Source organism: Canis lupus, chromosome 1 (genome assembly GCF_003254725.2).
Source record: "Canis lupus dingo isolate Sandy chromosome 1, ASM325472v2, whole genome shotgun sequence".
NCBI classification, from domain to species: Eukaryota; Metazoa; Chordata; class Mammalia; order Carnivora; family Canidae; genus Canis; species Canis lupus.
In genome coordinates this window covers 54,760,314-54,772,411 of record NC_064243.1, presented here as the reverse complement: position 1 = coordinate 54,772,411, position 12,098 = coordinate 54,760,314, and the positions used below count along the sequence as shown (strand labels likewise).

Sequence of the window (12,098 nt, the reverse complement as noted above, 5' to 3'; positions counted from 1 at the left end):
CAGGTGTACAACATAGTGATTTAACAATTCTATACATCATGAAATGCTCACCACAGTAAGTATCATTACCATCTGTCACCATATGTGATTATAATATTATTGACTATATTCTCTATGGTATACTTTTCATTCCTATAACTCATTTATTTTAAAACTGGAAGTTTGTACCTCTTTATCCCTTTTACCTATTTTGCCCATCTTCCCAGCTTCCTCTCCAATATATTCTCTGTGTTTATGAGTTTTCTGTATTTATGAGTCTGGTTTTTTTTTTTTAAGATTTTATTTATTTATTCATGAGAGACACAGAGAGAGAGAGAGGCAGAGACACAAGCAGAGGGAGAAGCAGGCTCCATACAGGGAGCCTGACATGGGACTCGATCCGGGGTCTCCAGGATCAGGCCCTGGGCTGAAGGCGGCGCTAAACCACTGAGCCACCCAGGCTGCCCTATGAGTCTGTTTCTGTTGTTATTGTTATTTGTATTTTTTTGGTTTCTTCGCATAGCTAAAAATTTTTGATTGGATGTTAGACATTTTATTTTATTAATTTATTAAGATTTATTTATTTATTTTAGAGAAGCGAGTATGTGAGCAAGTGGGGGTCAGGAAGAGGAAGAGAGAGAATCCTGAAGGAAATTCTCTGCTGAGCAGGGAGCCTGACCTGGGACTCAATCCCAGGACGTTCAGATCATGACCTGAGCTGAAACTGAGTTGGTTGCTTAACCAAATGTACCACCCAGCTGCGCCAGATGTTGGACATTTTAAATTTGCCATTGTTGGGTGCTGAATTTTGTTGTTTCAGTATTGTTGAACGTTGTTTGGGGATGCAGTTTAGTTACTTATATTTAGTTTAATCTCTTCAAAGCTTGCTTGAAAACTCTGTTACATGGGTTCAGGATAGCCTTGAGTTTAGGGCTAATTTATTCCTATTACTAAGGCAGTATTCTTTTGAGGACTTTACTGATGCACATGTATTAGGTGGTCTTTCTCCTCAGGCTGCTCCTTCACAATGACTCTTTCTCTGGCCCCTGGTACTCTCCCCATATACATGCACAGATAAGTATCAGCCACATTTTCAAGGGTGCATCTCTTTGTATTTCTGGGGCTTCATCTTCACTGGTTTTAAAACTAGAAATTTTAATCTTCCCAAATTCCAAATTGTGTCTCCTAAATTCAGGGGAACCACTAAGCTCTGTTTGGACTTTGCTTCCTACTCTGTCACCTGGAAACTTTCCAGGCAATAGTGTGGGGAAGTCTTAAGGCTCACTTTACCCAATTCCCTTCTCTCAAATAAGTGGTTGATGGTATCTGTGTCCTGAGCTGAAATTGAAAATGTCCAGCATCTAATCAAAATTGTCAACCACACAAAGAAACAGGAAAATATGACTCATATCCATTGTTCCACATAATTTGAAAAATATATTTGTTTATGTATCTTTTTGTTTCAGACAGGAGGGTAAATCCAGCCTCTATTACTCCATCCTGGCTGAACAGAAGTCTCTGTGGGTTTTGATCACAGTTTTCAGCCATACCATACTGTTTCTACGACTAAAAGTCGTAAAACAAGAAACTCACCATGTGGCATTTCTTTCTCCCAAATTGTGTCTCCCTTCCAAAATATGCTTATTTTAGTTTACTCTCAGAGTCTGTGGGTAATTGTTTTTGTATTTAGTCAATGATTATTATAATCAAGAGGTTGGTCTGTTGAGAGGTGAAACCAAACTTTAACTTTTCTTTTAAAATGCAATTTACTTAATCCTTAATATACTCCTATCCATGCTGCCAACCAGTGTGAAAATATCTTCTCATCCTTTGGTTCACAGTCTGGTTCTTCCTAGGCTGGTCCCGATCTATGTCTAGCCTGCGGACTTCCTCAGTAAGTACATCATGACACTTTCCTCTCCACCAGCTGGTCAGTTACATATCTGTTTCCAGACCTTCGCTTGCCCTTAGACCACTTGGCACATAGGCCCACCTGAAAGGAGCTTTGATGATTCTGTGATGGAAGCAGCTTTTAAGATATAATACAACAATGATTCATATTATTAACTCAGTAAGTAAGTTCCCAGGCATTTTGTAGGTGTTAAATTTGTAAATCAAGGCTTCTGTTCTCCAATCATTTGATTCTAGGTCAGAAGAGTGAACAGGTGGCATAAAGCATCAGGGAACACGTGTGAAAGAAAGTATAACACACTTAGGTAATTGTTATAAAGCGCCTAAATCCAGTATGGATTTAGGGGAAACTGTACAAACCAGCCTAGGGGAGCACTGCATTTAGCTGTGAAGGACAATGCTGCTGGCACCGCTGATGTTACAGCTCCCCCCAGGATGATAGAACCTGCACAAGGGTCCACCATAGCCTTGGAATACAGAAAAGCCTCAAGAGAAGCTAATTTTGAAGAAAGACTTGAAGTATGAATACTCATTTGCCAACAATGATAGAATAAATTAATATTTGGGTGGCTGATTGTGATGTATCAAACGCTGTGCCTCCACACACAGCTGGCACGCCCATTCACGAGGCAGCTCCCAGCACATGAGGGCTGGTCCCTGAGGACTCAACTCTTTCTTTCTTTCTTTCTTTCTTTCTTTCTTTCTTTCTTTCTTTCTTTCTTTCTTTCTTTCTTCTTTTTTTAATGGTCTTTATTATTATTATTATTGGAGTTCAATTTTGCCAACATATAGCATAATACCCAGTGCTCATCCCATCAAGTGCCCCCCTCAGTGCCCATCACCCAGTTACCCCCACCCCCCTGCTCACCTCCCTTTCCACCACCCCTTGTTCGTTTCCCAGAATTAGGAGTCTCTCGTGTTCTGGAGGACACCGCTCTTTCAACCCAGGAAGACTCATTCCCCCTTGTTCCCCGCATTCATTCCATGCGCTCAGTTCACTCACTTTCTGACCCACAGACCAGCTTTGGGAGATCTTTTGACTCCTTCAGTTTGGCTGCCCTTCCTGGGTTTTAGGCTCACACCATCCATGGTTTGGGCTACTAGTAGCACAAGAGGGAGATGCTTCTTCCACCGGTTCAGGAACTCAGGAGGCTCCATCACCACCATGGGGCTGTGGCATCCAGACACATGAGGCTGCTAGTGCTGCTGATTACAATACTGTTACTCTTACTTCTGGGTGGAAACTGAAGCTCAGAGAAGGGATGCCATGAACCCAGGCCACAGGATAATTAAATCATGGAGTTGGAGTATGGACTTTGGGTCTTGAGCTTGGGCTTTGTGGCCTTCTTACCCTCCCCCCATGTTCTTGCCATAAGTGGATTTAATGCCTTCTTTTTATTCACACACAGGTCATGTAACACCTGCTGAGTCACCTGCTTGAACGCTGGTCATGGGTTTTCCCCATCTTCTTGATTCTGTATTTTGTGAGTATCTTGCACCACCCTGCTCTTCCCGTGATCTGGCCCCAGTGCATCTAGCTTTTGTGTTTTGTTTTGTTTGGAATCCACTTGAAAATTTTCCTCAAGACTACACAGTAATGTACATTTCTGTCCTCTGGAAGAGCTGTGGAAGTTAGGACACACTTGTAGAGTTACCCTGATCATCTTGAGCTGCCTGTCTGGGGTCCTTTTCTACGCCTCCTCATTTCTTGGAACATTTAGCTCAGATGGCAACCGTTAAATCACCACCAATAATGTAAGCCTAAACAAGTCTATAATTTACCCAGTTACTAACTTCTTGAGTTTTGAGAATAATTTTTGGGCAGATGGTTCATTAAAATGTAGTAGAAAACATCAAAAGTGTTACAGACACATAATGAAACATATAGATAATGCTTCGATGTCATGTTTGGAGAGAATTCCTTCCCCCAGTTAGGGAAAAAGGCAGAAGTGTTTGTTTCTAAGCAAAAATGAAAGGGAAGATTTCATAATTATGTTCATGGTGATTAACTTTTTGGTTTGTCTGTGTATTTCAGATCTTGAAATAACCTGAGTTATGTAAAAGTGATTATTGCAAACCTTTAGTGTTCCCCTCAGGATATTAAGAACAATCCTAAATTTTATGGAGATAAATCTATTTGTTCCTTTTTGTGATTTATTGCATTTTTTTATGTTTAAAAAGTTATTTCCTAAGCAAGTCAAATAAATATTTAACTTTATTTTCTTTTTGTTGTTATGACTTCATTTTTTACAATGAAAATTTTAATTATCCCTAATTAACTCTGTGTACTTGGGAAGTGAGGCTTTAAACTGCGTTTTCCCCCAAAGGGCTGGTTTCCCCACAACAGTCATTAACTAATCTATCTCTTTGTAACTGCTGTTCAGTATTTTTCTGCTGTATTTTAAGTCCGTGTGTGTTTTCTGCAGTTATTCCTTGGAGGGCTCTTGCCCACTGATTTATGTGCATATTCTCGTCCCACGGCGGCTCTGCTTTCATCAATGCGCCTTTCAAGTATATGTTATACGTGATAACAGATTTGTTCCTGTGATTCTTTTTATTCTTTCTTTGGTTAGTTTTTTTTTATATATATATATTTTATTTATTCATGAGAGACACAGAGAGAGAGGCAGAGACATGAGCAGAGGGAGAAGCAGGCTCCCTGATGAGTAGGGAGCCTGATGCAGGACTCGATCCCAGGACAGTGAAGACAGATGCTCAACCACTGAGCCACCTGGGGAACTCCTCCCATATCTGCTTTCATGAAAATAAGCCAACATGGAAAGTATGTTTGAGTCACGAAGATCTTTTGGGGCCACTTACAAAATCACCCACTTTTCCTATTTGTAAGATGAACCTTGTATTAAGTTGTTTTACTGTAGTATATAACAAGACACAGAAATGTTCCTATCCAGTTCCTAGCGAGGCTCCATTTGGGAATTTCCCTAAGTGCAGCACAAAACCTCCACTGAACCAAAAACATTCATTTGTGGGGGATGATCGAGGTATGTCAACATAGTGGAATGTTATATAGAAATTTAAAATGATTTTGAGGGCGTAACAATGTTGGAAAACATTAATATGATGTGTTTTATTTTATTTAAAGATTTTTATTTATTTATTTGAGAGAAATTGAGAGTGAGAGAGAAGAGACTCAGCACGGAGCATGGAGTCCAATGCAGGACTTGATTCCAGGACCCCGGGCCATCTGGAAAGGCACCTGGGTACATAAACAAGTGCAGTCAACAAATTTTAATATCATAGAGGGTCTAGAGACATTCTTTGATTAACATTTATCCTGTTGGCAATGATGAAAAAGGCCTATCTTGCCTCCTGCTCAGAGCAGCTTTGCCTACCGATCCTTACTCGATAAGAAAAAAGTTGGGTGGAGGGACAGGGGCTGATGGAAAGTTTCTGGAGGGCACTGGATTCTGCTGGGCATCCCTCCCTGCCCTCACTCTGCACTGGGATGGAAAGCTCTGCTGTTTCGGTGAGTGTGGGGCCCCTGGGTGCCAGAGAGCTATGAGACTGGTCCCCGTCGACCATACGTCTGCCCCCTGGGGGCCCCATGACTTTGTGGTTGTCGAGGAGGGAGAAGGCACACACAGAGAGAGGCTAGGCCCCCAAGCCCTGTGTTCACACGGGTCACACCGGCCTCAGTGGAAACGTCCTGGCCGGCCTCCAGCCAACAGCTCCATTCCCTCACCCGCACCACTTCCCCAAGGAAGGCGTGGGACGTGCCTTCATTCTCTGTCCCCCAGATGGCCTGCCAGATGATCAGGGACACATGATGCAGAGGTCAGGAGAAGTGATCTTCCCTCCCTCCCGGCTTTTCAAGTTCATTTAGAAAATATTACCAGGGGAGAGCAAAGATTTACATGCATGAGGGACCAGCACGCGGCAATGCAGAGGACACAAGCTCCAATCAGAAAACATCTATTTTTACTGGAGAAGAAAAAGTCTAGCCGAGCCTTCTCAGCTGACGGAAGTGCCACCTAAAAACTGCCGTAATCAGCTGCCTGGAAGAAAAACATATTCCAAACACAAGACAAAAGGCTGTTTTTAAAGAAAATCAAGGCAGATAACAAAAATGCTGGATGAAATTAACAAATCAGGAGGCTATTTGCTCGTTTTAAATAGCGAAGATGTCAGTGTTTTTATACAAGAAGAATCCAGATCTGTGGAAACATAATGACGTGAAGTCGCTGGCAGAAATTAGGGACGTTCTTGTGCCACCATACGGGGCTCCGGTGGGTCAGCTGAGAGGAGCAGGCCTACAAAGAGAGGGGATGTTGGTTTGAATTGTCACGTTGGTTTTAGCCACATTGTGGACACTGTAGGAGGAGGGCTGAATAGAAGAGCTGGAAAGAACGAAAGAACTGCACAAGCTAATTTTCCTTCATTATCAAGGGCATTCGAGCCCGCTCAGCTCCACAGGTAATTTTCTCAGTCAGCAAGTCTGCAAAACCTGGGCACTGTGAGCTCATGCCCACTGCATGGCTGACCTCCCGTGGATCACGAGGAAAACCTCACTCTGACTCCCTCGTAGGTAGAAAACTCAGCCCATGAACACAGTTGTGCAAGAACTGTCAGATTTCTTTGAATAGAGTGAATTCTGAGACCGACTCCCCATCACTGCAGATCCCTAGTTGGGCAGTGACTGATATCACCCCGCTGGGGTCCACTCTGGGCACCCACTCTCCCATCCACCTGCTCCTTCTGGGCCCAGCTGCTATTCTGGGAATCTGTGTCCATCCCAGGGAATCTGCGTGGAGGCAGGAGGCACAGGGGGGCCGATCCGCCCTATCTGGGGTCACAGGCTACAGGCCTCCCATCACAGGTGAGGAGGTGGAGTGTGATCATTTATGAGAAAAATGCACTGGGTCACTCACATGACTAAATATGTATTTCTCAGGTTTATTTAGTCTTTGTCCACGGTTCCTGAAAACACTCAGAGCCCTGAAGCAAAATGGGTGTCTTGTTATTAATGAAGGTGACTTTCAGACCCACCCAGAGTGAGGCTGGTGCCTGAAAGAGCAATCCTGTGACTAGAGGGTCAAAGCTGGCAGGTCCCTCCCACCCTACCCCCAGCCTCACTCTGAGAGGGGAGCAGAGCTGGAGCTTCTATCAGCGATTTAGTCCATCATAACTGTGTCATGAGTCCTCCCTAGAAACTTGGGAGGACAACCTTTGGGTTCTTCGTCCTGGGAAGCTTCCATGCTCGGGGGACCAGAACCCTTCCATGGGCCCTAGAAGGACAGAGGCCCCTTTGTGCAGGTCCTCACACCACATAGCTCTTCATCTGGCTGCTGGTTTGTAGCCTTTATCACATCCCTGAGGGGGACCTGAGTTTCCCTGAGTTCTGTGAGCTGCTCTAGCGAACTTGCTGAACCAAAGGAGGAAGTCCTGAAAACCTACAGTCTGTATCCTGTGGGTCAGAAACACAGGTAAGAACTTGACATTGCACCTTGATGACCCTGGTCTGCAATGGGGGGGAGGGGGAGTCTTGTAGGACTGAGCCTTCACCTGTGGGATCAGATGCGGTCTCTTGGCTGGAATTCTCAGACACCCTGCTGCTATCGGGACATTACTTGTATATGTGGGTGTGTTGGGGCAGGGATTGGGTCCAGGAACTCTAAAAGAGGATGGGTCCCTTAGGGGCTTGGAAGAAAGAACAGAATGGGCTTTTCCCAAGAATTTTTTTTTTAAGATTTTATGTATTTATTCATGAGACATAGAGAGAGGCAGAGACACAGGCAGAGGGAGAAGCAGGCTGTCTGCAAGGAGAGCCCAATGTGGGACCCGATCCTGTATCCCAGGATCACGTCCTGAGCCAGAGGCAGAAGCTCAGCTGCTGAGCCACCCAGGTGTCCCTTCCCAAGACTTTTATCCTTACGAGAAATACACACTACTTCATTCCCAAAATTAGTCTGAGAATTCAAGGTTAGGTTAAATTATTTTTTTAAGTTATGTATTTATTTATTTGAGAGAGGAAGAGCGTGAGCACACTTTCATGGGTAAGGGTTGGAAGGAGGGACTGGGGAAGGGGCCGAGGGGGAGGGAGAGGGAGAGAGAATCTCAGATAGACTCCCTGCTTAGCGTAGAGCCTTTCGGGGGGGCTTGATTTCACAACCCTGAGTCCATGACCTGAGCCAAAACCAAGAGTATATGCATAACTGATTGAGCCACTCAGGTGCCTGAGTGGCTAAATTATTCTTAAGAAATAGCCTGGTAATACAAAAAAGCAATTTGCTTTAAAAAAAAAAACAAAACGCCTTGCTATGATGATTCCTTTACCAGTATTATCATTAATACAGTCAATATTTATATTACAGATTTATGGTTAAAACTAGGGCAAAAAAAATCATCATTCTTACCGCCACTTTGGCAAAATCAATAATCAAAGCACTCAAGTCAATGCACAGATCCTGCTGGTCCTACACATGTTTTTTATCTCCCTCTACTACTCCTAACCCTCTGCAGCCTCAAATATTCTTTGGTTTAGCAAAGACTTGACCGAAGACTAAATGTGAGCCAAGTGCTTTGCTTGACTGCGGAGGCATCAGGGACAAGAAGTCCTGCCCTCGTGGACTGAAGGACGGAGGAGTCACCTGCTGGCAAGCTGTCCTGCTTGTATGGTCACGGAACCAGGTCAAAGGGGTAAAGAGCACTGGACAATTCTGCAATCTTCACTCTTCCCAGGAAATCACCATGTTAGTGTGCACATGCACACACACACATGCGCATATACACACAATTTTGGGGGTACCTTGTGAAATTCCCTTAGCAATGAATCAATGATTATTCATTAAACACTAAGCTTGTTCAACTCTGCGTTGGGTGCTTTGGTGAATGCAGCATTACTTGTCTTCTAGGACTGCTAGTGCTTTGCTTTATGTCAGTAAACACAGCACCGCTCACCAAGGGTGAGAGGGAATCCCACACCACCGTGGTTATTGTTCAATAATTGTGAATATTATCACATTCTTCAAATACTGTCACCAGAAGTACAAATTTGATTCCATAGGTTATTTGGAAGATTCCTATAAATACCACGTTTTTAGTGATTATTTATATTCTAAGAAAGTAACTAGCATGGTTTTAAGAATTCGCCAAGTACTATTCATACATATGCTTAATTTTCTAAGATTGGTACAAAATTACAACGGGTTCCAATTCCTTCCAAAGCCTAGTGTACTGAGCAGAGGACACATCGGTCTTCTACATTTGACTATTTAGAGTCTTCCATCATTTTAATGGATAAGTTTGTTGCCTTTTCCCTTTCTTTACCTGTTAAGCGATGGTCATTTTTTTTCTTAGTACAGAGACCCAATCATTATAAAAACTTCAGTAAATAATGGTAATAGTAACAAATGAACTGTTTGTTATCAGGCCCAGGAAGGAGGGGAAATCAGGGTACATCTCTGGGAATGTTTCCCTACTCATTGACCTGGGCTGGGCTCCCAACACCCTCCCCTGCCTTCAAAGCCAGATTCTGTGTCCACACTTTCCACTGAGTTCACACTGCTTCCTTTAAAAGGCATTGTATGTGTTCAACTTACAGATATTAACGTTACTGTTTGTGTTTCCAAAAGGAATTTGAGTCGGTCCAATGAGGAGTGCTTTAAAGTAAAAATCTAGGAATATACTTATTTTCCATTAAGAATCTTTCTTGAGGGCATGGTTCCTCATGTGAATTCCCACGGAAAGTCCTATAGGTCTTTCTGGTGAGGTGGAGCTTTGGGAAGACGGCGAATGCAGCCTCTTCCAGATGATGTTTTGATCATGTTTGCTCATTGAAGGGCTATATGATTCGCCTTCTGAGAGTTGAAATAAATCTTGGATCAAATATGCTTGGCTTGAAGCCACATTAATTTAATTTAAATAAATCCCTGGGAATTACTTAATTGGCGATTACTGCAGAGTACACCGAATTAGGAGTGTACAGCTTTTGTGTTAGCATCTCTGCAGGACTGGCAAGTTAGAAGACTCCCAACCAGGAAGGCTGGTGAACCCACACAGGCCTTTTTTTTCTTTTTTTCTTGCAGGATTGTGCTAGCTTCTGGGAAGTATTATTTGTGGGCAAAAAGATGAGTGAGCTGGAAAAGTAAACATAGATATTCTATCATTTTTGCTTCCTCCCATCCTGCGTATGTGTGTTGTTTCTTAGCTTAGGTGTGAGATGCCTATGACTGGAATGGGATGGTCTTTGCCAGGGCTGCGTCCCTGGGTGACACACCACCAGGACCAGCTGCTGGTGGCCCAGTAATCACAGGGCCAGGTCACATCAACCTTCCCTTCCTCACAACTGAGATGAAAAATTCATCGGGAGGATTGCAGATAAAAGCGCCTTTAAAATTTTCTCCTAGCTTAGAATTCTTCTCATGGTGAAGAGATGCTGTTTACCCTGTACTCAACCTTTCTTTTCTTTCACGTGATTAATTCCTTTTGGAAAAAAAAGCTGTTGTTAGGATTCAGAGTGTCACGACTTTGCTGTGCTGGAAATGGGTTTTGGGTTCTTCCCACAAAAGGGGCCGATTTGGATTCCAATCACCTTTGGTGTCTTTCTGGACAACTGCAGAATGTTCGTTAAGTGGTTTCTGGAAGCCAGTTAGTTGCCAACTAAAAGGATGTCCCTGGCTAGTCCCCGGGGAAGGAGGATGCAAACGAGGGTCTTTACACACCAGTTTTATTTGGGCCTCTGGTTCCTGGTCATCCTAGAACCGTAGCATCCTAGTGCTTTCTGATTTATAGTTATAACTTATCTTCATTCCCCGGTGCGAATTTGCTCGGGCCACAGTAACAAAGGATCACAGACTGGCTTACAGCACAGAAACCTACTGCCTGGCATCCTGGAGGCTGCAGGTGTGGGATCCAGGCATCGCCAGGGCCACGCTCCCTCCGAAGGAGCTGGAAGGATCCCAGCCTCCCTCCCTCTCGGCTCCTGACAGTTTCCTGGCTCGTGGCAGCAGAACTCCGGTCTTCCATGATGTTATCCCTTGTGTGCATCTATGCCCACGTTTCCCTTCTCTGGGGACACCAGTGGCGGTGGATGGGGGACCATCTCTCCAGGATGACCCCAACCTAACTAATTACCACGACTGTGAACATCAGTAATGGAAAACCTCAGGAAAACAGAGTGGGGAGGTTGAGTGGGGGTGCTCTCTCACAACCAATGATTCACACCTGGGAGTCAGCTGCAGCCTCAGCAGGAAGAGCCAGACTAGACCCAGCATGCACTTGACCTTGCACGTGGACACTTCTACCCCAGCCGAAGGAAGAGACTCTTTCCCCATCCTGTGACAGCTCAGCCATTGAGAAGCCACCAGGCTTCCAACTCCCGGTGGACTTCCCACATATGACAGCCCTCCCTCTACCTCTTTGCTCCTTAGAAAGCATCATTCCTCTCCTTTGTCCTCCAGACCTCCCTATGCTTTTGCCACAGCTTGTTTGCCCCAGTTTGCAATCCTCTTTTATTCCCAAATAAACCCATCTTTTGCTGGTGAAATAACAGGTTAGATTTCTTTTTAAGGTTACCATTACAGACTCTATTTCCAAATGAAGGCACATTCTGGGGTGCTAGGGGTTAGGACTTCAGCATGTGAATTTGGGGATGGTATAGGGGAAAACACAGCTCAGCCCACAACGATGGATAACACGCCTTTTGTTAAAATTGAGTTGGTTTTGAGGGTTTTGGAGGATTTTGTGAAACTAAGGATTGGAAATACCAAGGCCCCTAGAAATCAGTAATTCTCCTCTCTTTACCAAATCCTTCAAACATAATCAACTTGCAAAATGCAACAGCCTGGGATAAGCCTTGCGGGTCACTTAAACATGCCCATCGCAGTGTGGAGAACTTATCTCAAGCACCGGAGCCCTGGGAGGTAGCAGAGGGTCCCCGTCCTCAGATCCTGACACACGCTTACACGCACTGCCGTGGCTGAGAACGTCAGACCAGTTGGGTGTTCGTGGCAGAAAGGGGCCAGAATCAGATTCCTGATTCCCACTTCCTTTCTCGGGATTTTGGTTATGTAAGACCCACAGGGTGAAGAGGGTCTCTCCCACCCTCCTCTCCTTCCTTCCAGGGCAGGGGACACATGGAGCTCTGCTGTTTTCATTCACTCAGGAGACTAATTTTTACTGGGGGCCAGGTTTCAAGAGCTGGTGCCCGTTCACATGTCTCATTTTGAAAGAGGACTTGCCCTGCCTTC

General features: G+C 44.3%; 1 long non-coding RNA gene across 1 annotated transcript; it reads left to right on the top strand.

Moving 5' to 3' along the window:
- LOC118353858 (uncharacterized) lies at positions 1–4,113 on the top strand. Its single transcript, XR_004813357.2, has 3 exons — positions 1–55; positions 1,821–1,873; positions 3,300–4,113. It is a non-coding gene; the product is annotated as an uncharacterized LOC118353858 (long non-coding RNA).
- Positions 4,114–12,098: the final 7,985 nt, after the last annotated feature.